This window comes from Kogia breviceps, chromosome 16 (assembly GCF_026419965.1).
Source record: "Kogia breviceps isolate mKogBre1 chromosome 16, mKogBre1 haplotype 1, whole genome shotgun sequence".
In the NCBI taxonomy this organism is placed as follows: domain Eukaryota; kingdom Metazoa; phylum Chordata; class Mammalia; order Artiodactyla; family Physeteridae; genus Kogia; species Kogia breviceps.
Genome location: NC_081325.1, coordinates 15,591,026 through 15,618,156, shown reverse-complemented (window position 1 = coordinate 15,618,156; position 27,131 = coordinate 15,591,026). Strand labels below are relative to the sequence as shown.

The 27,131-nt window shown below is 44.4% G+C and overlaps 2 protein-coding genes across 15 annotated transcripts in view; one reads left to right on the top strand and one right to left on the bottom strand.

The window, feature by feature from the left end:
• COG6 (component of oligomeric golgi complex 6) overlaps positions 1-27,131 on the bottom strand; it is a 336,439-nt gene that overhangs the window by 4,676 nt on the left and 304,632 nt on the right. For 3 of the 5 annotated variants that reach the window (XR_010837126.1, XR_010837123.1, XR_010837128.1), the window contains one exon: positions 25,766-26,144. The exons of the other annotated variants lie outside the window; for them this stretch is intronic. The gene's annotated coding sequence lies outside the window, so the exon portion shown is untranslated. Of the gene's footprint in view, positions 1-25,765; positions 26,145-27,131 lie in introns of those variants that run through there. 5 annotated transcript variants of the gene reach the window in all.
• The window catches only part of LOC136792765 (uncharacterized), a 439,122-nt gene that overhangs the window by 343,057 nt on the left and 68,934 nt on the right, over positions 1-27,131 (top strand). The window lies entirely within an intron of this gene.

The following is a 27,131-nucleotide window of genomic DNA, read 5'->3' as shown; positions in this document are numbered from 1 at the left end:
TAGAAAAAAAAATATTAGGGAATGTTTAGTTTGTAAGTTCAAATTTATAACAGTGACAAAATCAACCAGTGAGAACAAGAAAAAAGTATTAATTAATACAAAAACTTGGGGTTATATGTGACAAGCTCATCTTACATTTTATATTTAAAAAAACATATATTTATTTGTTCTAATTATATAATAATGAGAAAACTGATTCACTCAGGGATCTAGTTGCAAAGATTTCTCAAAAAAACTCAGTTTGCAATCTCGAAATACTCAACTGATCTGGAAGCTTAAAAGAGAAGTTGTAAGACGTTTTTACTTCAAATTTTAATTGTTATCTGCCGACAATAGAAACTTCAAATAGGAAGCACCATGATCCTTGGATCAGGGCTAAAATGATGCAAAACACGTGATCAAGATGTGACCCGGTCGGAAAACAAGGTCCTACTGTGTAGCACAAGGAGCTGTATTCAATGTCCTGGGATAAACCAGAAAGGAAAAGAATATAAAAAAGAACGTATATATGTGTATAACTGAGTCACTTTGCTGTACAGCAGAAATTAACACAACATTGTAAATCAACTATATGCTGCAATCTAAAAATAATAATAAAAGAAAATAAAACTGCTATAAAAAAACGTTTATTAAAAAAAAAAAAAAAAGATGTGGCCTGGTCCGTGTCCACTTGTCACTGAATGGCTGGCTGCCAGGCTGGAATTAAGACGTGTCCTGGCAGAGCTAAGGCACTGAGGCTTGCCTGGCCCGCGTGGGGAGCAAGGCTACGCTCACGTGCTTCGGGGGCCAGAAAGCACCATGTTTTGAGTAGCTGTCTCCAAACAGGTTCTCAATAAATGGTAGCAGATTTTTAACGAATTACTGCTACTATTATTACTATAAGTCTAAGTGGAAAATTCCGACAATATCTGGATATAAAGTTCTATGTGAGCCTTGACGGGCGACGCCGTGTTTGATGCATTTCCCCATGCCAAGTGCCCGGCCCAGCGCCTCCCATGGAGTAGGTTCTCCTACTCCGCTGATGTTTGCTGAACTAACTGAAGTTGAGGAGAGAGTGTTATAGCCTAAACATCTGGATTGGGGTCGCCCCCAATGTGCGTATGGTAACTGAAGCCCTCCCTCCACAGCTGTTAATGAACCCCTGCAGGGAGCATGTGTGAGAAAGAAAAGAAGAAGGCCACCAACAGCCCCTGGGGAACATCGTCATGAATAAGGGACATGCAGGAAAGAAAGCAGATGAAGGGGACCCAGAAAGTTCCAAGATGGCACCACATTTCACAATGGGCTCTGGAGATTTGGTTCTGCTGGGCTCGTTTTATTCCCTGACCGTTATGCACTCGACTTAGCACTACATTTGATCTATGGTTCATTTACTAAAACAGCCTATAAAGAGGAATAAATTAGCATTTTTTTTTTTTTTTTTTTTTGTGGTACGCGGGCCTCTCACTGCTGCGGCCTCTCCCGTTGCGGAGCACAGGCTCCGGACGCGCAGGCTCAGCGGCCACGGCTCACGGGCCCAGCTGCTCCGCGGTACGTGGGATCCTCCCGGACTGGGGCTCGAACCCGTGTCCCCTGCATCGGCAGGAGGACCCCCAACCACTGCGCCACCAGGGAAGCCCAGCAATTTGTTTGTGTAATTAGGGACAATCCCTTTGAAGCATTTGAGGGTTCAAGTATGAAGCCCCCACTGGTTACAAGGCTACATGGGGAAGATCTTCAGGGCAGGGTGCCTTTGGGGTGCTCTTCTAGTACTCCTGGCTCATTTAGGGTTTGATCTTAGACTTTAGGCTGGTTGCACACAGTGCAGCAAGGACTTACACCCTTTGCTGTATCAATACTGTGATGGTGACTCGTCGTATCTCTGGGGAGGACCTCTCACTGGGCAGGCGGTGGTCGGCTGTAGAGGATTAACGGGTTGGAAACCAAGTTGGCACCTGTTAAAGGCTCTGGGCTCTCTTACTGGGCTGAATCATATGTCCCAATGGAAACTTTCCCCATCCTGGGAGTCATTAATGTGTCCTAACCCATCATTTTAAAATGATGGGGTGTTTGGGACTTCCTTTCTCGCTCAGCCCACAGATACTTATCCTCACGTACAGACTGAACCTTCTGAATATAAATGAAGGGGGAAATCCTTCCATCACCTCCTCCTGGACCAATAATCTGAGAATAGATAGAATCAGAAGCCAGCTACTCTGGGTTCCTTGGGAGGACCATAATTGTTACCCCTCTAAGTCCTTGGGACTGACCGCTGTTTATTATTCACAAAACCCCAGCACTTCTTTCCTCCTGGCAGGTCCTGGGTGATCAGTCAAAATGAAGGACTCATCCCAGCCTGGCAACTCAATTCTTGGGTTCACCAAGGGCCAGCCAACAAGTGAAGTGACAGAGGTTGTGCCTTTGAGAATGGAAGTCAGCCTTGCCAGTGTTTTACAAGCAGGGCGATTCCAGGCGCCCTCAACGTGCGAGCATCTTTTTGTTTCCATTGTTTACCTTAAGGAATTATGCAATGGAGGCTGAGAGAGATGGGGTCAAGCGTTTGCAAAGGTCTCTCAGTTTCACGTCTGAACAGTGATAGCAGGACCAAGTGGACAGTGGGGACACGGGGAAGGCTGACAGAAAAAGAGGTTTTTAAAGACCTAACCCCCTGAGACTTCCTCCTATCTCCCCCTCCTGGTGTCCCTTTGTTCATCCTGCTGATACATTTAGATGGTGATGCCTATATTTAATTTTATCTGCAGAGAGAAAGGGAAATAGAGCTAGTGAGACATTTAAAGGCAGTCATCTATGTTTCTTATTTACTTTAAGATAAGCGACATACCCACATAATTTACTCTTGATAAAGACTCCTGGGGCTGCTTGTTTGCCAAAGACATGTGACTTTTAAACCACAAGACAGTCTGAGATGTTACCAGAGCAAAACTTTTAATTCCTGCTTGTGAATCTCCCACCCACCCACACACACACACACACACACACACACACACACACACAGTACTTTTTGCGCTCCTATTTTTGTGGCGCCACCCATCGCCTGGGCTTCCACCCGTCCCCGTTGGAACATTTACACGTCTGTATGTTGTGACATCCGTCACACTTGGCTCTCGCCAGCTCTGCTGTGTTCCTCACACACCCGGGGATTCTCCTGGTTCACCCCCAGGCCCGCTGAACCTCCAGAGGCTTCCACCTGGAGGAGGAAGTTCACCAGGGTGGGCACAGAAATATGAACACGGCCACCAGGCCCAAAAAGGATGAGGACATCTGCCTGGCCGCTCTGCTCCCTCCTGCCCGCGACCTCACAGAGGCCTCAGTGGATCAGACAATTAACATGGTCAGGATCAAATGCCGCCCAATTTAATTCAATTACTCTTCACCGCAAGAGAAAATATGGTTATTACAGTGACAGGACCTGGGTGAGGAATACAGGCTCCCGGCCAGCCATCTGCCCACGCGTCGTGTGGAGCAGCGAGGACACAGAGGAGGAGGACGTGTGAGGACAGGGTGGGGCAGGCCCGCTCCGCATCCAGCGTCCGGCCCCAGCTGCCCAGAGGCAGCTCTGCTGACACCATGGGCATAGCTGTTACCAAGGAGAAGCCAGGCTTAGCTGTTACATGATAACTGTGAATCATTCACCAAATCCCAGGGAGGAAGTCAAATAAATGACGGCAGCCAGGAGAGAAGAAGGAACTGTTTCCCAAAGCTACTCTTCTAAGGGAAACTCCTATTTGTGGGTCATAAGTCTCTATGACAGATTTGATCACTAAGAAGATCATGTGGACCTTAAATCTTTGTTTTTTAAACTTTATCTTACCCTAATTGCCATTTAGGGGCGAGGGGTCAGCTCTTTTTAACCCCGCAGGAACACTGTGAGATAGAGCCCTCCTTACACCCATTTTATAGATGGGAAAAATGAGGCTTAGAGAGGTTGAGTCACCTGCCCAAGGTCACCTAGCTGGTAAGGGACAGAGTGGACTCCAGCCACACCTGTTGATCCCAAAGCCCCTGTTCTTGACCATTATTCCCAACTTCCCCTTGGTTTGAATCTCCCATGTCTTCTTTGCCTCTCTTGCATGTCCACACGGCACTGAAGAGAGAGAGAGAGGTCCCCCTCTCCCAATGCTCCAGAGTACGTCGGCTGTGCAAGACCCTGTGTCCACGTAGAATCATGTCATCATTTCTTACCCAGCAGAGTGGGTTCAAATCTCAGCTCTGTCACTTGCTAGCTGTGTGACTGGGAATTCTCAGTGTATGGGCTTCCTCACTTGCAAATGAGGAATGTATTTCCTCCTAAGGTTGTAACGGAAGCGAACAGAGTCAACACCCTTAAGACGGTGCCTGCGAAAGCTGTGCAGACATCTCCAGATATCATTATCACTTCCCTTGTGAAAGAAACAAATGTAAAAATTGGAAGCAGAGGGTGTTTGCCTCGGTGTGCGTGCATTTGCTGTGTACACTATAGTCAGGCTTCAGCTGGGCAGAAGTAGTCATACCGGCCAGTGAGCCCTGCCCTGGTTGGGGTGGGGAGGCCATACGGGTCCCTGGCAACTCCTAAGCACATTCCTTTGGGGGTCAGGTGAGCTATTCTTTTAACTTCATCTCCTGTCTTAAGCTCTACCTCTTTTGACTCAGGAACACAGCAAATGGGAGACACTGGAGGGCTCACCCAAGGGAAGGGGAGGTGGCCCCCAGTCCCCCCATCTCCAGGGCACACGGTTGTACCAGGCGCTGGCTCTGTCTTTTACATTTCCTCTGGGAGGAAGAGGAATGCCCAGGGCTGAGTGTCCATCACGGTAAATGCCCTTTACACATTATCTCTGAGTTGGCCAACATGCTTCCTTTATTTTTTTCTTACATTTCTCTTTTTTCTTAATTTTTATTGGCGTATAGTTGATTTACGATGTTGCGATAGTTTCTGCTGTACAGCAAAGTGAATCAGTTATACATATACAGCTATCCACTCTTTCTTAGATTCTTTTCCCATAGAGGTCATTACAGAGTATTGAGTAGAGTTCCCTGTGCTCTACAGTAGGTCCTTATTACCAACACGCTTCCTTTAGATGAAGCACCGTCTAGCAGCTTTTCAGGGAGTTGTGAAAACTTGAGAAACTCACAGGAATTCCCCCAAGGTCTTACCACACTTGCCCGGGTCACCACGGAGACGGTGACATCTCCCTGAAGCCAGGGTGCAGGCGTCTCCAGCCCGAAGAAATGGAGAGTGAGTGCTTTGAGTCATATTTGCGTTGGTAATGTTGGTTCTTAATCACCACTTGGATTTCTTTCAGGGCCAGGGTCACTTCGGGTAGATACCGTAAATCTAAGGTAATATGTATATCAGTGCATATCAAATAACGTAAGCTCTAGAATCAGGCTGTGTAGTGATCCTGGCGGAGGAGAGAGGCCAGATCTCCGCTGAGCTGGGTGATAAGAGTTGCTCCTCTCCGCCGAAGCCCACCGTGGCTCCACAGCGCTCTGAGGAATGGGTGAGGAGCCACTGCGTTCTGCCTCTCGTGGTCGCTTACGACGTCCTAGCCCCGTCCCCTCTGCTCTCAGGGCCCCTGCGGAGGGTGCAAAGCACACTAGCAGAAGCCAGATCGTTTTGGTTTGTTTTGCTTGAACGTTATGGAGTTACGATTCTGAGAGCGATGTTTTCATAAAAGGGAGAACACTTTACTGTCCTGACTAGGAGCAACGTCTTACCATGTGGGATTGTAGCTCCAACGCATGGAGTGACAATGAACAGAAAAGAGGGGGCCTGGCTCCTCTTCTTTGCTGTACATCTTCGAGCAAGTCCTTGGGCCTCTCAGCCTCAGTTTCCCCCATTGCCATGGGGACTGAAATCAACGATTCCTACACCCCACCCTCGTCTCCTTGCAAATGAGTTGGATTCGTCTTTGGTGTCCTGAGCCCGCCAATGGCCTGCACTATACATTTAAGTTCTAATTGCTGGTATCACTCGGACAAGGAAAAGAATCGTTTCCAGTTCCGATGAGCAGGGCTCACAGCTGTCGCTGGATATGAGAGGAGCAAGGTTGGCAAAAGACGTACATGCCCAGCTCTTGGGTTCTCCAAAGGGAACCTGGGGAGGAAATGGAGGCCCAGTCAGGTAACTGTCTCAGTGGAACTAGAAGAGATGTTACCTTGATTTCCACACCAGCTGAGCTCCGGGATAAGTATATTTGGAAGCAACACAGCACATAAAACAGATTCACTTAGCATCTGGGGTGCCAGTTGCACCCAGGCCTGCCCAAGCTGGCCTTTCTTGCTGCAGGGTGTGGGAGAACGGGGCTTTGCGGGCCCCTGGGGGCCTGCTGTTGCTCAGCTGTGAGAGGACAGCAGTCCGCAGGTCTGCTAACGAGTGGTGTGGTGTCTGGCACGGCCCGGGCCTGCGTGTGAGCATGAGTAATCATGAATCTCTTCAATAACACTGACGGGTCCCTCTCTTTTTCCTCCCTTCGCCTGCTCTCTCTGAGCTGGAGCCGGCTGAAATAGGAGCAAATTAGCCTCCTTCTGGAAAAGGCAGGGCATGATAAAGGACCCCTAAAAGGTTTCACGTGCTCCGTGCCTGGGTGTTTTGTAGTCAGTGTAATGATCTGACTTGGATGGACTGGAAGACCGTGCCCGGTCACGGTTCCATGGGCTATTTGACAAATGGAGGTCTGACACCAGCAAAGGCAGTGTCATTATTATTGCTCTGCATATGCTCCAGCCCAAACTGACAACCCTCCCATTTCCTGTTCAAAAGCTGCATTTTATCAAGTCATGTTTCCATCCCACATGGAAATGTGCTAGACCTTAAATGCCCTGGACTCCTTAATTGGGGGTGGGAGCCAAAGAGGAGGTGACCTTTTTTTCAGACTCATCTCTCTCCCTGCCACCCACTTTGTTGCTTGATAAGTTCGCTGTGCTGCTAACACCAGAGCCGAACTGTGTGTTCACTCGCGGGGAAGGTATGTACGTGTGTGTGTGTGTGTGTGTGTGTGTGTGTGTGTGTGTGTGTGTGTGTGTGTGTGTGTATCTCAGAGACAGCGGTAATGCCATCTGTCGGTTAGTGGGTTGGAAGAAGTTCAGGCTGGAAGGCAGTTTTTGCTGATGTTGGACTGAAACTTTTAGAGAGGGGTGGTAATTGTCTAATCGTGCCGTACCGTCATCGCAGACTAAACCTCTGAGAATGACTGAAACACAATTTCTTAATAACAGAGCCAAAGCATTTAAAGTTGAGAGACAAGAGCAAGTGAAAGAAAAGGAGGCATGTATCAGGAGCTGGAAAACAATGAGGGGGTTTTTAACATTCTTTCTTCCCTAAAATCAACATACTGCCTAACTCAACCTTCTTTCTGCCTTTCCTGTGTAAGCCAGTTCTTTCTCTCTTTCTCAGCCTTGTGGGATAACTAGTAACTGACCAGGAGGCCCAAGATGCTAACTAGAGTTGTCAAAGCTTCCAAATTAAAACTTGAGACATGTGATTCAACAAGGGTCAGAATATTTGCTGGAATCATAAGTGAGAGTATTTAAGATGAGAGTTTTCTTTGAACATTCTGACCGCTGAACCCCCTTTCGGTCTCTGAATACCTTGTATGCATAAGGTGTCATGGGTTATGGTTTCATGTAAGAGTTGCAACTGGTGACAGGAGAGTAGATCTAGCCTTCAGCCATGTTTTATGTGACAAAGGCACTATTTCAAAATCTAGAAGATTTCTCATAAATTTCTCCAGATTTCTAGCTTCTCTTTAAAAATCTTAAAATCTGGCAACATTGATTTCACAGACCTGCATGGGAACACTTTCCTGGAACTGAGTGCCTTCTTGTAGACTACTTTGCCACACTCCTCACTGCTCCCTATTGATTCCCATTGAGCCTCCTTTTCCTATTGACATGATCTACTGACCTCTCTAGGCATTTGAATTTGTGCTCGCTGGTCCAGTCATACAACCCACTGGCAGTCAAGGCTCCTGACTGGCCCCATCAGAGGAGGGTTAGAGCTCCTTGACTCTTGTCAACTCTGGTCCCACCTCAGAGGGCTGGTTCTCAGCACAATGTTAGCTGAAAGGTGACATTCAATACCTGAGATGTGGGGAACCCCAATGCCTATGATACATCCCACCTTTGCTTCTTTGATCAGAGAAGATCCCCAAAGAGGGACTTATCAGTGGATGATTTGGGTCATTTTCTGATGATATGAAATGTGAGACAAAAACACTTCGTGTGTGTTGTTTGTTCCATGGTTGTTCATCACATTTGGAGCCAATTTTGTGACCACAATTATCATTTTTAGAAGAATAGATGATCGGGTCAAGGAGTGGGACTGGGAAATAGAACAATCATTTGGCTTCCATATAATATATTGATTAATTATGATGGATTGAGTAGATTGGAACAGTGTTTCAAGCTGGCTCAATAGGAGAGAAACAGGGATGAGTATATACAAGTTCAGGATTCAGAATGGGATAAGTCCACTCTAAAGTGTGCGTGGGGCTTCCGTGGTGGCGCAGTGGTTGGGAATTCGCCTGCCGATGCAGGGGACATGGGTTCGAGCCCTGGTCTGGGAAGATCCCACATGCCGCGGAGCGGCTGGGCCCGTGAGGCACAACTACTGAGCCTGCGCGTCTGGAGCCTGTGCTCCGCAACAAGAGAGGCCGCGACGGTGAGAGGCCCGCGCACCGTGATGAAGAGTGGCCCCCGCTCGCCGCAGCTAGAGAAAGCCCTCGCACAGAAACGAAGACCCAACCCAGCCAAAAATAAATTAATTAATTAATTTAAAAAGCAACCAAAAAATAAATAAATAAATCAAGTGTGTGTGTGAATGCATATGTGAATGTGTGTGTGTGTGTGTATGAGATTGTCTTAGACAATTCTTAAATCTTCTGTTTTCCTGAGAACAATATTATGAACGGTCTCTACCATTTTACTGTAAAAATATAACTCACAGCTATAGCTTAGATTTTTTTTTTTTTTTTGTGGTACGCGGGCCTCTCACTGTCGCGGCCTCTCCCGTTGTGGAGCACAGGCTCCGGACGCGCAGCCTCAGCGGCCATGGCTCACGGGCCCAGCCGCTCTGCGGCACGTGGGATCTTCCCGGACCAGGGCACGAACCCATGACCCCTGCATCAGCAGGCGGATTCTCAACCACTGCGCCACCAGGGAAGCCCTATAGCTTAGATTTTTAAGAAAGTTCTACTGGAAAATCAAAAAAAGGATTAACATGTACCCAGGAAGATACATCAGTGTTTGTGAAAGTCATGGTATCATTTAAGAGACTTGTCAGCTACTAGTAAGTCAGTGGGAGTGAAAGTTCATTCATTCATTTATTCATCTGCTCATTTATTACTTTATTAGCAGATATTACTAAGCACCCACTCTAGGCTGGACCACATGAAATTGCCAACATTTGAGTTTTTCGTCTATACAAACAGAAATATGAGGCGCTTCAACACAAAATGTGCCAGATGCTGTCTTAGGTACAGGGGATACACGAGTAAGAAGCAAGAAGAACAGATGTGCAAACAACAGTGCAATGAAGGGTTGTAAGCGCAGTGACAGGGGCACGTAGGGAGACTTGTGAGGTCCTAAAGAAGAGGGAAGTCAGTTTACTTTGGGGGTAGGATTGGTGAAAGGTTTCAAAATGAAAGAGGTGCTTCAAACGAGTCCTGAAAGAAATCTCAATGATACTGAAACATCTGTGCTTGTGATGGGGAGCGTGTGTGGGTGAGGGTGGAGGCAGGCTCCGCGTTCAACGCCAAGGGGAGAGTGAATGGACAGAGAGTCATGCTGCAGGCTTCGTGGGGGGTGAGCAGTTTCGGCTCAGCGCCAAGGTGGGCACTGCAGCTGCTACGGCTTGGTGGCTGGCTGGCAACACACAGACCACTTCGGGAGCTTCTCAGGTTCGTGTTGGGGAAGAGCCACTGGAGCGCTTCCCGCAGGGGTGGGACATGGTCTAACTGGTCCCTTAGGAAGGGCTTTCTCTTCCCAGCAAGTGGCAGGTGCTACTCACAGAGCAGGAGACCTCCAGGTACCACTGAGTTGATGGACAAGAACCCAGGGAGGTAGATAAGTGAACATTACCCTTAGTTCATGGCAGAGGAAGCTCTGGTAGAGATTCATAGACTATTCAACAGGGAAGAGACTTAAAGAGGTCTTCTGTGATGAACATAGCAACCTCCTCAGCAGACAACGCAATCTTCTTTTTCTAATTGTCATTAGTATTAGCTAAGGTAAATTGAGGTTTGCTATTACAGCATTGTGCTGAGGATTTTATATTTATCCCATGTTATCCTCTCACAACCCTATGAAGCAGGTATCATTACAATTTCCATATTGCAGAAGAGGAAACGGAGGAACAGAGAGGTTAAGTACGCTGCCCAAAGTTTCACAGCTGGTAGGTGTTGGAGCTGGGACCCTCACTGTTACTGCACTCATTGTGAAATAACAGTGACAAGAATGAGGTCTCTGACCCTTCATGTCACGTCCTTCTGGAGATCCACAACCAACTGAAAACCCAGTTTTCAGGTGCCAGTCTAGACCACTGGCCTGGAAGCACAGAGGACCACAACTCCCACTCCCACTTACGCACCACGTACACGTGCACTCACGTACACGTGCACTCAGTACACACTTGGGAATGGACTTGCCCCGTTCCGGTTTCTGAACCGTGCATACTAAGGAACACAACAAAAAGGCAATAAAACGCGGTGCTGTTTCTCAAGCAAGCTTCCTATTCGTGAAATGGAACTCGAATATTGCCATGACCTAAATTCCAGGGATATTACATAAAGGAGCCAGTTACCATTTGGTACTGTGATTGATTCTCCTTGGGAGAACGGAAATGGGTAATTATTCATTGGCATAGCCTCAGGGAACATCAGGTGAACTTTACAAAAAGGAAATAAAGTTGCACGTTAGACCCCTTGAGACCCTTTGTCAATTACCACCTTATGCTGCGCACAATGGGATTTGCCTTCCAGGGCGTTCTCAGGGGCCCTGGCACAGCAAGCTCCTGGATCCCTCCTTTGCAGAAAGAGTCCAGAAGCCACTCTTACAACGTGGCCACCCTCCCGACCTCAGCAGAGCACTGACATCCAGGCCCTGGAGTGTGATTCAGGTGGTCCTGGGGTGGAAAAGAGGAAGTATGGGGGAAGTGCAGACACTGCAGGAGAGTGATGCCCTCAGGGGACCCTGTGCCACCTCTCCTCCCCCCCCCACTTCCTGTGCTCCTGAAGCCAGCCCTTGGCAGCAGCAGCCTCTGTAAAACGAAAGCCAAAGACTCAGTCTCTAATGTATCCACAAGTGATTCAAAAGAGATGTCATAGGGAGAACGTCAAAGAGAAAAGTGAAGAATGGGGAAATGGAGAGGAGCCATGGAAAGGGCCTTCCTGTCAATAACTCAGTGAAAGGACAGCATCGCCCTGAGAGGAGGACCAAGGAGGCCTCAGTCTGTGTGTTAATTAAGCCAGAACTGACGGCGGTAACAGGCAAGTCTGCACATGTTTAGCACAAAGTTCGTTTTTGTACGAGGTCAGTTTAAGGTGAATCCTTTGCAAACAGCGTTCCACACAGTGTTTCAGGGACCCAGGCTCTTTCTAGATTTCTGTCCCCCGCCCCCTCCTGGTGTCTCCATTGTTCACTTCCAGCCAGAGGCTGGAGGATGAAAGAGTGCTTGGAAGACCACAGGCAGGTTTCCATGGGCCCGGCCTGAGTGACACACATCTCTCCACCCACACGCCTACGCCCAGAACTGAGCCAGCACGGACCACACAGATACAAGGGCAGCCACTTCTTGACAACGACTGTGCTGTGTAGAGGGCAGCCTGAATCTTTGGTGGGTAGCTGGTGTCTTTGCTACACCTGCCGGCATATTGCAATGTAGCTAATGAGCTTACAAAGATCGTTTTGAAGGGTGTCACTCTCCAATCACCTGCCCATTCCAAGTGGTCACCAACGTGCCATGCATTACAGCAGAATTCTAGTTTATTCCACGGGTCAAACAACTGAGAAGGAAAATTGTGATTTTATCATTATTTGTGAGATTAAATTATATTTATTGTAAATACCATTCTTTTTATGGTGTTAAGATTTTGAAACATTTTCTGTTAGATTCCAGGAAATATTACTGTATTAACTACTTTCAGGATTGGCATTCTTATGGTAAATTGAAGTTTGTCAGTATACTTCATGATATCATGGAGACTTTCTTTGGTTTACGTGTATTCTAGAAATGATACGAAGATAGTTATGCTCGTGTCTGTGTCCATGTGGTGTGTGTGTTTTTTTGTTTTGTTTTGTTTTTGCGGTACACGGGCCTCTCACTGCTGTGGCCTCTCCTGTTGTGGAGCACAGGCTCCGGACGTGCAGGCCCAGCGGCCATGGCTCACGGGCCCAGCCGCTCCGCGGCATGTGGGATCCTCCCGGACTGGGGCACGAACCCGTGTTCCCTGCATCGGCAGGCGGACTCTCAACCACTGCGCCACCAGGGAAGCCCAGTGTGTGTGTCTTTAAGGCACTTGGAGTTAATAAAAGATTTGCATGTAATGAATCTTCAGATGATTTCCTTCGTGTATTAAGATGTCATCTCAGTAACTTGCCCAGTAGTATTTGTCAGGAAGGAGATGAGTTTCTCAGACACAGACCATAGGGAACTGTCTTCTGTCGGCCTGGCATCCTCATATGTGGTTAATGAGGAACCTCTTTACAAAGACAGTGGGAGTAGAGCATCAACAGCTCTTTACAGCTCAAAGGGGCGAGACTCCTTCCTCCATCTCATCATTTCTTTTTCTTTTTTAAAATTTTTGGCTGCATTGGGTCTTCATTGCTGTGCATGGGCTTTCTCTAGTTGTGGCAAGAGGGGGCTACTCTCTTTTTCTGGAATTTTTGAATTTTATTTTATTTTTTATACAGCAGGTTCTTATTAGTTATCTATTTTATACACATCAGTGTATACGTGTCAATCCCAATCTCCCAATTCATCCCACCACCACCCCCGCCCCACTACTTTCACCCCTTGGTGTCCATATGTTTGTTCTCTACATCTGTGTCTCAATTACTGCCCTGCAAACCGGTTCATCTGTACCATTTTTCTAGGTTCCACATATATGCATTAATATACGATATTTGTTTTTCTCTTTCTGACTTACTTCACTCTGTATGACAGTCTCTAGATCCATCCACGTCTCTACAAATGACCCAATTTCGTTCCTTTTTATGGCTGAGTAATATTCCATTGTATATATGTACCACATCTGCTTTATCCATTCATCTGTCAATGGACACTTAGGTTGCTTCCATGTCTTGGCTATTGCAAATAGTGCCACAATGAACATTGTGGTACATGACTCTTTTTGAATTATGGTTTTCTCTGGGTATATGCCCAGTAGTGGGATTGCTGGGTCATATGGTAGTTCTATTTGTAGTTTTATAAGGAACCTCCATACTGTTCTCCCTAGTGGCTGTATCAATTTACATTCCCACCAACATTGCAATAGGGTTCCCTTTTCTCCACACCCTCTCCAGATTTCTTGTTTGTAGATTTTCTGATGATGCCCATTCTGACTGGTGTGAGGTGATACCTCACTGTAGTTTTGATTTGCATTTCTCTAATAATTAGTGATGCTGAGCAGCTTTTCATGTGCTTCTTGGCCATCAGTGTGTCTTCTTTGGAGAAATGTCTATTCATCTCACTCACTTCTAAACACATGAGCAGCTGAATTTCTGAATGTAAAGAGAAGGAAAGTGATAATTTACAATCCAGTGTAACATACCTATCTTGACACTGGGTTAAAATCTATCTATATCTACATGTTGATATATATCAGTGTACCTGTATGCATACCTTGGATATGTTCTGTTATTATTCTTACCAAGTAAGTCTTATCCTCATCTTACATTTTTTCATGTCAGGGATTGTCTTTTCTATTATGTTTATACCCCCAAAGCATGTGCACGTGCACACACACACACACACACAACATTGCTTAATAAAGCAGTCCATGACTTTAAGTTGCTTTTGCTGCATTCTTATTGAAGAAACAAGACATGGAGGAAAGAAACCCCACAATTCAAAATAAATCTGTAAGAATGAAGCAATACAGAAAGCAAGTCATACACAGGCTCCTACATTTTAGGCAGCAAGCTGAAGGGGCCGTGGGGGGTGGGGAAAGGGTACATCTCAGGTTGAGTTATCTTACATGAAAGGGCTATTCTGGAAGTCACACATAACACTCCAGTGTACATATTACTTGTCAGACTCTAGTTACAGGTCCATACCTACTGCAAGGGAATCTGGAAAGCATAAACTGTGGTTGGATGTTTGGTAGCTGGGATAAAACTGGTGTTCTTTTAGTAAGAAAGAATCGGAGAATGGACTTTAGGCGGGCAATTCCCAATCCCTAGCCGAGCAAAGTTATACTTTGGGGGCCACTATTGCAAATGGAGTCCTAGATCTAGATAAAATCAATTATAGACAACAATGCTAAACTATGTTTTCCTCAGTCGGAGCTGCAAGATGGAAATTACAACTCTGCTATGAGTTTTGGCTATAACTAAGGCTCCATGCTGCTGTGGTGAAGGTGGTAAATTGGAAAACATCTCATCAGCAAGCAAAGGGAAGAAGCATAGTGTCCAGTGAAGATGGAACCCAAAGGACAATTTTCTGTGTAATAAACATGCCACAACATGGTCAAGGGGTGATGACAGGGCAGCAGAAATGTCTGCAGCAGCAACCAGGACTCACAGGCACCACCAGACGTGCCAGTGCTTGAAAAGGCACTGGGAAATGACACACAAGCATTAGGACCCACTTGAGGTGGCAAAGAATATCCACCTTCTCAACCCCACTCTGCCAGAGGAGGTTTCACTGTATAGCTAGGGAAGAGGAGGACTGAGGTCAAGTTAAACTCAATCATGCGGCCGTGGGGACTAAGGAGATGCTTTAAACTGTCCATGGAATGTGATCAAAGTACCTAAATGCATTAGGCTGATGCCCTAATGCAGCCCAACACAAGAAAGACTTGGTATCTCTCCTCGTTCCCCTCCCTAACTCCTTTTGACCAGCTATAAGGAGTAAGCGAGTTCATTGCCTCAGAAGATTAGGTCAGACCAGAGCTGAATATCAAGCTGACAGATGGGAGTTGGGTGCCAACGTTGATTAAATGAGAAGTGAAAAGAAAGTCTCACTCTGAATCCAAATATGGGAATTTAGAAGGGCAAAGGCTAATATTAGAATGCTTAAGAATTAGGATGGGAAGATATATTTATTATCAGAGAATCAGGGAGTTTCCATCCATGTCAATACTTTACTGTAAAGAAGCCACACTTTTATGTTAATAGATGTTTAAAATACTCAAGCTTTAGGATAAAAATGATTCATTTGCTATATGGAAATTCTTGAAAAACTGTATGTATTACTGCTCTTCAAATACATACCATGACATGCATTATTACTGCAGGGCCGTTTCTTAAGAGTTTTCTAATCCCACCATCCCACCCCAGAACTGAAAGAGCAACTCTCTGCCATAAAGGTGACAGCTTCTGACCATCTCCATCCCACATAGAAATGACAACCTCCTTAATGACGCTAAGTGTATATTGTAAATACATTATCACCACCCTCACACCAACCGTCTCTGTTAAAAAATAATTACCAATTAGTTTCAGCAAATGCATTATAAAAAGGTGGCTAATTTTAACTATATTCCTCCTCCCTGTTTTAGAAAAAAAAAATTGAGTGATGCAGAGAAAGCAATCTGTTACCTGGAGGAATTTAGAATTTTTTTAATGATCTTTGATCAGAATTTTTAAGAAACTCAAGAAAATGGTGGTTCAGGTAACAATAAGAAGTGAGTTGCAGTCTCAGCTTTTAGTTTTCTCCTTGAAATTTAATTATACAAAATAAATCTACTTAACCTACTTTACCGTTGTTTCTAATTTATCTGTAGAATGTCTTACAAGACCTTGTCTGGATACCCCTTCTAGTCTCTGAGAGCAGGGGTCATCCTAGTTCTCTCCCTCTCTTCCTCCTGGGATACCTGCTCTTCAGCCTCATACAGACATCTAGCCCCTGTACCTCTGTCCTTGCTCTCTTTAGATACCCCACCCCCTGACTATGCAGCCTGCCTCTTCAGCTTAGACCCCAAGGCAGAAGCCTCTCCCCCAGACCCTAGTCTCCATTGTCCAAGTCGTATTTTGCCACTTTCCAGCAAAATGCACACCCAGAATAGATCAACCATCCGTTTTCTCTACTTTTAACTAGGATAGGCAGATGCTATTGGAGAAAATCATACTTTTTTGTATATTGATTCCACTACAGATTGGTGCTGTCTGATGTCAGTTGTTTCCTTAACACTGCCCAGAAATCCTATCCAGTCCCAAAGAGCTTTCACTTGTTTATGGTGGGGTTAAACTTTACTATGCACCACGCCTGCTACAATCTGGCTCTGCCCCTGGAACTGCACGTACACAATTCTTGCCAAGCTCGACAGTACCTTCTCTTTGCTGAGCAGTACTAAACCAGCACAAGTGAGGATTCTGGGCTGGACAACTAGGGCTCTTATCCTGACTTGGCTTGTCTCTTGTAACATTCTTTATTTTAAAGTCTATTTTATCTGATATGAGTATTGCTACTCCAGGTTTCTTTTGATTTCCATTTTCATGGAATATGTTTTTCCATCCCCTCACTTTCAGTCTGTACGTGTCCCTAGGTCTGAAGTGGGTCTCTTGTAGACAGCATATATATGGGTCTTGTTTTTGTATCCATTCAGCAAGCCTGTGTCTTTTGGTTGGAGCATTTAATCCACTCACGTTTAAGGTAATTATCAATATGTATGTTCCTATGACCATTTTATTAATTGTTTTGGCTTTGTTTTTGTAGGTCCTTTTCTTCTCTTGTGTTTCCCATCTTAGTATTTGTTTTCTATTTGTCCCATTTTCTTTTCTTTTTGACCTGTTCTTGCCCTCTTCTGGATTAGTCAAACGTTTTTATTATTATATTTTTGCCTATCATCATGATTAATGTTATTTTTGTTTGGGTCAAGACATCATAAACTGTGGAATTAAGGATTTGTTTCCACTAAATTGACAAGGATGAAACTCTTGATCTGGGTAGCATGCTATCATTCTTTTATTTATTGAGTACCTACTTTATACCACATTCTGTTCAAGGCTCTGGGAATTGAACAGGGAATAAAAACAGATACATGCTCTGCTTTCATGCAGTTTATCATCTAACAGAAAAGGAATATGAACCCTGAGTTTAGACAGTCCTGGGTTCAGAAACTAGTGTTTTCACTCACTAGCTGTGAAACCTTAGACAATTGCCTACACACAGTGTATTCAAATGTAAACACTGGAATGATATTTTCTTTGGAGGGTTATTTTGAAGACCAGAGGTAATGTATAGAAAGCTCCAGCATAGCTGGGGCATGTGTATAGTAATACCTGGTGCTATACTTAATTATTATTATTATATTCACTGAACTCTAACCGCCTGAATGCTTTTCCATGCACTAGTATTATTAAATGTATGCCAGAAGGAGACCATTTTACTCTCACTCTCTCTTTGCCTGCACAGTAAAACTGTTACATATGTGTCTTAAATATTTGTATTTTTCTGCACTCTAATATTCAATTTTGTGAACGTAATTTAATTCATGGTCTATGAGTTTGTAATAATAATGGGATTTGGAATAATAATAACCATATTATTATTGCAGCATGGTGACATTTGCCATCTTCCTTGTGAAGACAGGTTTTTAAAGTTAGTGTCATATTACTTCTGGTGACTATTATTAACTACTTAGTTTAACGTTCATGTAAAAAAGGATACGTTGGGAAAAGCAGGATCCCGACTTTAAAGTAGTCCTATCTCCAAATATATCTGCCTGGAATCACATAATTAATTAACATAAAATCGCTTTTCAAATTCTCTGGCTCCTGGCTACAGTTTTTCACATTGGAACAACTAGAAGTTCAAACTCTTTATAATTATCATGTCAAAGTTATTAGGGGCACTTCTGCATATTTGTCAGTTATGTGATCTCACCTAGACACCATGGATGGAATCCTTCATGCTGTTCAACAATATGTGCTTTGGACTATACCTCCCAGGAAAGTGCAATTTAATGGGAAACATTTTTGACTGATTGTATTGCCAGGGGAGATGATTAGCAGTGGTTCTGGAACTTTACTTTGCGTAAGAATCACCTGGGAGGGAGCAGGAACTGAGTGAGGGCATGTCCGGGGGCAAGGATTGGGGGTTGTTATAAGCACAGAAGCCTGGGCTCCACTCCCTGAGGCTCCAGTTGGCAGATTGGCTATGAAGAATCTCTTAATCTAAAGCTGGACCCTCGGGGGGGTTCTTTCCCTTCCTGTGCCAGTGCCCAGGAATCAAAGCTGCAGATGTGATTTCTGCTCAATTGTTATCCTTCAGATCTCTTCTCATCATGTCTCTTGGGGTTATTCCACTGCAGCAAGGCTTGCAACTTAACCTGGACCGCACTTAACCTTCTTATAAAGCATGATTTAGAAAGAAATTAAATGAGCCAGATTTCTTGGACTAAAGATGAGGTCATGCAAACTGACAATTTTAACTATAATTTACAGGAAAAAATGTGACGTTAGAAACATCGAATCAATGATTGGTGAAATTAGAGTTCAAATCAATTCAGTTACACAAGTATTTGGTGGTGACCTACCAAGGTTCTGCCAGCCCACTAGGCCTGGAGGAGAGAAGTGCAGAGCTGTCAAGGAGCTTAGCTTCCATTAGATAAGATAAACACAGCCACAAAAATAATAATATAATAATTTATGCATTAAGGCATGGAGAAAGATATCATGTGAACAATAAAGAAACATTTAATTTCATCTGGAGGCCCAGGGGAGAAGTGACTTTTAAGTGGACTTTGAAAAATAGGTAGAAATTCACCGAGCAGAGAGGGGGGAAGGGGTATCTCAGCAGAGGGAAGAGCAGGAGCTAGGATGTGGCGGAGGTAGTTGGGTATTTCAGCATGGCTGGAGGAGCAAAAATAGAGCAAGTAAGCTGAGCTGGTTATGAAGGGCCTTGCGTGTTTGCTAAGGAGTTGGGGTATTTCTCTGTAGGGAGCAGGGAACATTAGAAGCTCCTAACAGAAGAATGACACGATCGGGTCTGTGTTTTAGAAATATAACTCTGTGACATAATGGGCCGGGATCTCTCTTGACCCTGGACTCCTGCCTTTCTCCCATCATTGGCCCTGGGTTTACGCCATGTCCTAAAGCCTCTGGCAGAGTACTCTGATCTACTTAATGCCTCCTTATCGCCAGGTCTCAACTTTAGATATTAGTTCTTCCAGATCTTTCCAGACAATCCCCCCCCCGCCACCAATGGGTCAAGCACACTTAACACATGCTCCTCAAACGCCCCATGATTACCCCATCAGGACCTTTGCCAGACAGTATCAAAATGCCCTGTCGTTCTCAACAGACTGAAGACTTCTTCAAGTCAGGGACTAGATCTTGTTCATTTTTGTATACATGATGTCTGCCACTTCCCTTGTCTGGCTCATAGTGGACACTCTGTGTCTTCTTTGAGGTGATTCATTTAAAAATGAGTCAGACTCTGGTCTCTAATCCTGTTCTGCTATTCACCACCCACCACTGTGCAATTTGGAGGGAAATTGACCTTTTCTGTGCTTGTTGATTTTTTCTTTTTCAAATGGAGTTAATAATAGTACCTAATTCATGTGGTGGTTGTTAGCAGTCAGTGGAATAGCATGAGGAATGGATTTCTTTCCATGTCTGGCACTTATTAAATGCTCAAGAAATGCTTGCAGGACACACATGGGGAGAGGCTGCACTGGCTGGTGGAAAAGAGGCTGGTTTTCAGATCCACTGACACACGGTATCTAAGAATCAGGTCTGGGAATCTGTTTTATTATTTTTAATACCTCTTCCTTTATTTTTTTCTTTCTTTGTTTTTTGGTGTTTTTTTTTTTTTTTTTTTTTTTTTTTTGCGGTACTCAGGCCTCTCACTGTTGTGGCCTCTCACGTTGCGGAGCACAGGCTCCGGACGCGCAGGCTCAGCGGCCATGGCTCATGGGCCCAGCCGCTCCGCGGCATGTGGGATCTTCCCAGACTGGGGCACGAACCTGCGTCCCCTGCATCGGCAGGTGGACCCTCAACCACTGCGCCCCCAGGAAAGCCCTATATTTTTCTTTCAAAAGTTATTCCTGCTTACTTTCTAATACCTAAATGATACATACATAATTAAAATAGAAAAATAAAAATTCTATACCTCTTAACTCCATAATTCAATTCTACCTGGAGATAAAAAAGTTTTTACAGTGTATATATCCTTTCCAGGTATAGATGATATAGATGTAGGTGTGGATTAATGGATGAATAGATGGACAGACAACTGAGAAAGCAAATTTAGTAAAATGCTGGTAAAATGTTGGTGGTAGAGTCTAGGTGATGGATATACAAGTGTTCTATAAAGTTCTTTTAACTTTGTTATTCAGCTGAAACTTTTCATGACAAAATATTGAAAAAATAACATGGCATCCATAGGTAGAGACTTCTATAATATATATTAAGTAGGAAAACCAGGCCCCTTTCGACTACATTTATATAAATTATATTCCATATTGCTGATCCACAATTAAATCACATTTATTTTCAGAGTGGTAACCTGGACAAAACTGTTACACTTGTGTACGCGTGCTGGGGACAGGGGTTGGTAGGGCCAATGAGCGGGAGTGATAAACAGGAAGTCATAATTGTGTGGGGAGGTAAAGAATGTCTGCCTTTTAAGGTCCTGTTTGTAACTATTAAATCCCAGAGTTGAGAAAGAGAAAACAATTTGTCAAATTTCACGTTCAATAACAAAAAATACGGTGTCTGAACAACCTTGCATAAAGAAAATCTGTGTGTCAAGGGGTTTGGATGGATGCTGAAACATCTTAAATTTTACTCTTGAGGATTTACCACGTCTCCAGGACCACAGTCCAAATTAGAGCTTTGAATTGTTCAGAAATGTACACTTGACTCCTTCAGTAAATTAATTATACGTGAAGATCCGCTTTAAGCATTTGCTATGTTCATAGTGCCTTAAACTGGTATGGAATCCCAGAGTGTTTGGACCTCAAAGTAAAGAAAAAAATACTGTTGATTTCAAAAATAGCATTCCTTTTCATTAAGATGTGTACATGCATTCCAGAAAATTTAGTAGATGCATATAAGCCAAAAGAAGAAGAAACAATGCATAATTCTCGCATTTAGAAATCAAGACCATTGTACCATCTCATTATATATTCTTTTCTCCGCCATTTATAATGGCCACATGGTGTAACATTGCATGGATATACCATGGTTGATTTAACCGGTTCCTCATTGTCAGAAGTTTAGGGTTGTTTTCCATGTTTCGCCAAAATTCATCAGGCGGCAGTGAACACCTCTGTCACATAAATCTTTGTACAGATCCTTTTGCTCTTCTGCAAGTAACTTCGGGCAGGAACAGGAATTCCACGAAGAGAAAAATGTAAAGCATGGAGGTAGCAGAGAAGCACTGCTCTCTGAGAGGTCTGTTGTGACTTCCACAGGCCGTCTGGGCTGGAATCAGCCTCCTGCTATCCCCGCGGGCTGGGGAAGCAGCCTCCCGATGCAAAGGCTGTCTGCTCTGCCCAGCTTCGTGGTTCGAGGTCCGTAAGCCTCCCAGCAAGGTTCTCGGCACGCCTCCTCTTCCAGTTCTAGGAGGAGGGCTTGCTCTGGGGATAATAACTGTGACTAAGCTGGCACCTGTAGGAGGGATGGGGCTGGGGGGACAGGGACGGGGTGGAAGGAGTTATTTGGGTATCTCTCCTACCAATACATCCTCTTGATTTGACCGTCACATTCCTGTCAGGACTCCTCCTGGGGTGCCTACTGCACTCAGGTGGGTGCAGAGGTTAGTAACAGGCTGTTTCCTTGATTTGGCCCTGGCAGGGAGAGGGCCGGCTCTGAGCTCCCCTACTGCAAAATCTCCAGTGAGCCCTTAGCACCCACGAGGCATAATGAGCCTGGTGTATCAGCGACCTCGCCCTTTCCCTCTCTGCTCCAGCCTCACCAGACCACTCGCCAAAGCAACATCTGTACCCTCAGCTCCCTCAGCGTGAACATCCATCCTCACCTCCAAACTCGCCATCTTTCTTTATAACACAGGATAACCATCATTTCCTCTGTGAAAGCTTCTCCAGGATCCTAGGCAGAGTTCATGTCTCCTCACTCTTATTCCAAGAGCCATCAGGATGTTGGGCTGGTGGTCTATGACCTGCCTCACCCAGCTGACTGTGACTCTTCCTGATGAGGATTGTGGCTCTGGGAGTCTGTCTTCTTGGTGCCCAGAACAGAGTCTGACATGCAGAAAAGCACAGATTTTCCAACAAACGAATTTAAATGTTTGAAACCACTAACTCAGGAAGTTGCACGTGAATCTCTTTAAACAGCATTAATTAGCCCATATCCACCCTTACAATGAACTCATTCATGCAATCCATCCAACATGGCTATTAAAATGGGGGGGAGAAAAGATCACAAAAGAGTGGAAGCCATTTTCAAAAATTGAACTATAGTTGAAATTGAAATATAACTAATACATTATGTTAGTTTCAAGTGTATTATTGACATTGGCATACATTATGAAATGATCACTATGATAATTCTAGTAACCATCTGTCCTCATACAAAGTTGTCACAATAATTATTAACCATATGCTGTGTATTTCATCCCTGTGGCTTTTTATTATATAACTAGAGGTTATACCTCTTAATCTTCTACACCTATTTCCCCACCTCCCCTCCCCTCCCTTCTGGCAACCATTTATTCTCTGTGTCTATGAGTCTGTCCTCATTGTGTGTTGTTTATTTGTTTTTTAGATTCCTCATACAAGTGAGATCATGCTGTATTTGTCTTTCTCTGTCTGACTTACTTCACTTAGCATAATACCCTCTAGATCCATCCACGTTACTGCAAATGGCAAGGTTTCATTCCTTTTTATGGCTGAGTAATATTCCACTGTACATATATACCACATCTTCTTTATCCATTCATCTGGACACTTAAGTTGATGGACACTTAGGTTGCTTCTATATCTTGCCTATTACGTTTCTGGATCTTGGAAAAGTGGCCTATGTAGGAGATGTAGGCCTAGCATACTCCCCTCTGGATACCAGAACTCTATGCCCTAGGGGTGCCCCTATGTGGGCTGAGTGGGCCCCTCTGTTTGGGGGCAACTGACAACTCTGAGTGTCCTGGTAGGTGGGTTTGACCGCCAGCCCGACTGGCTGCCTCATGAAGTGAGGACTAATCCGCTACTGTGCAAGGCTGGGTGCCTGCATGACTGGCTGCAGGGCTGGTGGTATCACAAAACAATTTTTGAAAAAATCTGTTGTTTTTCATTATATCTTGTTTTTACTTTTTATTTATTTATTTATTTATTGGCTGTGTTGGGTCTTCGTTGCTGCACGCAGGCTTTCTCCAGTTGCGGCGAGCGGGGGCTACTCTTTGTTGCGGTGCCCGGGCTTCTCACGGCGGTGGCGTCTCTTGTTGCGGAGCACGGGCTCTAGGCGCACGGGCTTCAGTAGTTGTGGCTCATGGGCTCTAGAACGCGGGCTCAGTAGTTGTGGTGCACGGGCTCAGTACTTGTGGCTTGCGGGCTCTAGAGCGCAGGCTCAGTAGTTGTGGCTCACGGGCTTAGTTGCTCTGCGGCGTGTGGGATCTTCCTGGACCAGGGCTCGAACCCGTGTCCCCTGCATTGGCAGGTGGATTCTTAACCACTGCGCCACCAGGGAAGTCCCTGTATCTTGTTTTTAAAAGGAACATAAAAGCAGTAAAACGACAGAAAGTTCGTAACATAATGCTATACTGTTTTAGAATTATGGTTCTCTCATTTTCCTCGATCCACTCAAGGATTCACAGGGAACAGCAGGGAATCTCAGAATTTATGTTAAATCAGGAACTGGGTCCCAACACATCTTCTTAGAAGGCTTGGCACAGTAGAAGCTCAGTGCCTTAAAAACAACCAGGAGGGCAACAGAAAGATGGAAGTTCTTATCAACTGGTTATAAATCAGTAATAGAAACATAAAATAATTGTTTTAAAAGTAAATATAAACTAATATATTGGCCTTTAATTTTTTTCCCATTTAGCTTTGGGAAGAGTTACCAAAATTCAAGGTGTGTGAAAGGCCAGAGAATTTTATTGTGTTGTGGTCATTTTAAAGAAATAACGTAACAGTTTTAAAACTACCCTCCAAACATTTGAGCTTTATTTTAATGGTTAGAATTTGGTATAGGGAGAGTTTATCTTGGATGTCAACCTAAGAAGTGAGATCAATTTAATACTACAAGCTCTTGGTGGTATGAGGTGAGTTTACCTGCAAAGCGTGTCATGGCACAGAATCAAAGAACAGAGTCACAGGGGCCCCCAAACAAAGCAAAGTTTTCCTACCCTTTTGGGGTAGCTGCATCTCCCTGTAAGTGTAAATAATCTGGGGACGAGGAATGTATGCACTGTGTATGAAGGACAGTAATGTCCCTGGACAGAGGCAATGAGGGGGACACCATTTCTGAAGAGTTTTCCAAGGGCATGACATCCTGAAGGGTTATATAAAAGGAGAAACAACCTGTACTTTACCTACAGCATTTTCATGCTTACATTAACATTTTATTTAAATGCAGAAGTTGTTAGCATTTTGAAACTATCTTCCACTTGAGAGTCATTTAAATAATAACCTAGATAATATAATATCCAGGAGCATGCATAAGAAGCACCCAGGATGCTTTGCTTCTGGGGAGGATCCTAGGAAATTGGAGGTTAATGTAACAGAGGGGCATATGCTAAAAAAAAAAAGTTCTTGAAAAAAATATAGGCATCTCATATAAAATATAAAACCAGCTCTAGAGGAAATAAATTCTGAAACTGTTGACAGTCTGTGATTGTGGGTAATGGAGATGGTGGGAGACAAGCTTTTTATTTGGGGCTCTACTGTCTGGATCTTTTACAAATTACTATTATGTGCATACTTTGCTTTTAATAAAGGAAGAAAAACTTAAAATAACTATAATGGATATATCCTTGAAAAATAAATGCCTTTGGGGCTTCCCTGGTGGCACAGTGGTTAAGAATCCGCCTGCCAGTGCAGGGGACACAGGTTTGAACCCTGGTCCGGGAAGATCCCACATGCCGCAGAGCAACTAAGCCCACACACCACAACTACTGAGCCTGCGCGTCTGGAGCCTGTGCTCCTCAACATGAGAAGCCACAGCCATGAGAAGCCCGGGCAACGCAACGAAGAGTAGGCCCCGCTCGCCTCAAGTAGAGAAAGCCCGCGCGCAGCAACGAAGACCCAACGCAGCCAAAAATAAATAAATTATTTATTGTTAATATTATTGTTTAATATTATTGTTAACAATTCTATTAACAATAACAAAATGGTCTATAAAATTAAAAATTAGGTATCATTTATAGTGATTTCTTGAACAGATATCTAAACATCAATGGGAAATAGAGAAAACAATGTGAGCTTAAAACAGAACCTTCTATCTTCCCCCCATAAATCACCTTGTTTTATTTATTCTCAAATAATTTACTATAAAAATAGTTCAGAATAATAACACCAAATAATAGTATTATTAAAGCGACATCTCATAAAAATCACTGGTGTTTGAATTCTATTTCATGAGAATGTAATTTTCTTCTTCATTCTGTAGCCCAGGTGAAATGCGAATGAATCTTAACAAAGCATTTGTCTTTTGTTCTTTGTTTATTAAAAGGGGACCAAGAAGACCTTTTAAATGAAATGTAATTCAATAGAATTAGTTTGAAAGTAAATAGAGCACATGTGGTTAACTTTGCTTTTGAAATTAACCTATCAGGCACAGATCTCTGTAATTAAAGAATCCTAATTCACAATTCTCTGAATCACTGCATTTGGCAGGCAAATGCCAGTAATTTTCATTTCACAACACAGTGCCTCAGACAGTAATAAGCCAGAAGGAAAAACATGCAGTTTTAATCAGGTAACAAAGCATGTCAAATACTTATCCTGAAACGCGGGAGTCTGGCACATGAAGTGTGAGCTTCGGAGAAGTCCCTTCGGGACTGTTATATGCTCTGATCTGTACCTTTACGCAGCTTCTGCTGAAACCTTTAAGAGGAAAAGAAAGGTCTCAACCAGAACAGGCATCGGTATTCAAAACAAATCACTCTCAGTGGGGCTTCTGGGAACCAAAGATACAAACATAGGCACACACACACGTGCATGTACACAGATGCCTATGCACACGCATGCACGTTCACGTACAAATATAAATCGACGCAAACATAGAAGCAGATATAGTCCACAAAGGGCACTTAAAGGATGGTCTCTGTCTAAGTAATTTTGGTTCAAGTGCCATAACAAGAAAAACTGCTATATTTAACTCTTAGGAAAGTATGTAAAAGTTGGACTTTGGTCTATAGTGTTCCCGACTAGCTGTTTCAGAGGCCAGAAATAAGCCAGGAAGGTACTGCTCTTAGACGGAGAACCGAGGGGCAGGAAGACTTTCCAAGACTCTCATAAGGCAGTTCCAGGAACCTTGAGTAAGGGACCTGACATCTAAAATCCATGATCCGTGGAGCAACCAAGGAGCTAGTGAGGAGAAAATTTTGCAAAATACGTTGTGCTTAACCCACATTTCAAAGCCAAGTCCCTTCCACCAGTGGACAAGGTGGCCCAGACCTGGACAGCAAGCTTGGCCAGCTTGGCACCCTCCATTGGCTTTGAAGGGTCTGTAGGGCCAAGGGGAAGTGCCCGTCTGAAGCCCTGTCACCAAGATCTGGGTATGTGGTCCCCAGAACATGCCCATCCACCCCAAACAGCCTCAAGCCCAGGTCCTTGCTGGCTTTGTCTGAGGTCCATGCTCCTGAGGGGGGAGTTCATTGTTGGGGTACACACTCGAAGCCCAAGGGGGTGACCCATGGCTGATTGTCGGGAGTGACCTTAGGGCTTGGACCTGTGTGCTGAGGCGAAATGCTTTTGCTGGGGCAGACTGAACCTAAGCAGGAAACAACTGGGAGTGAGTCCTGGCTGGAGGTGCGTGGATCTCTTTATTCCCTATCCCCAGCCCCACATTATTAGGAAAGGGTCCAGCCA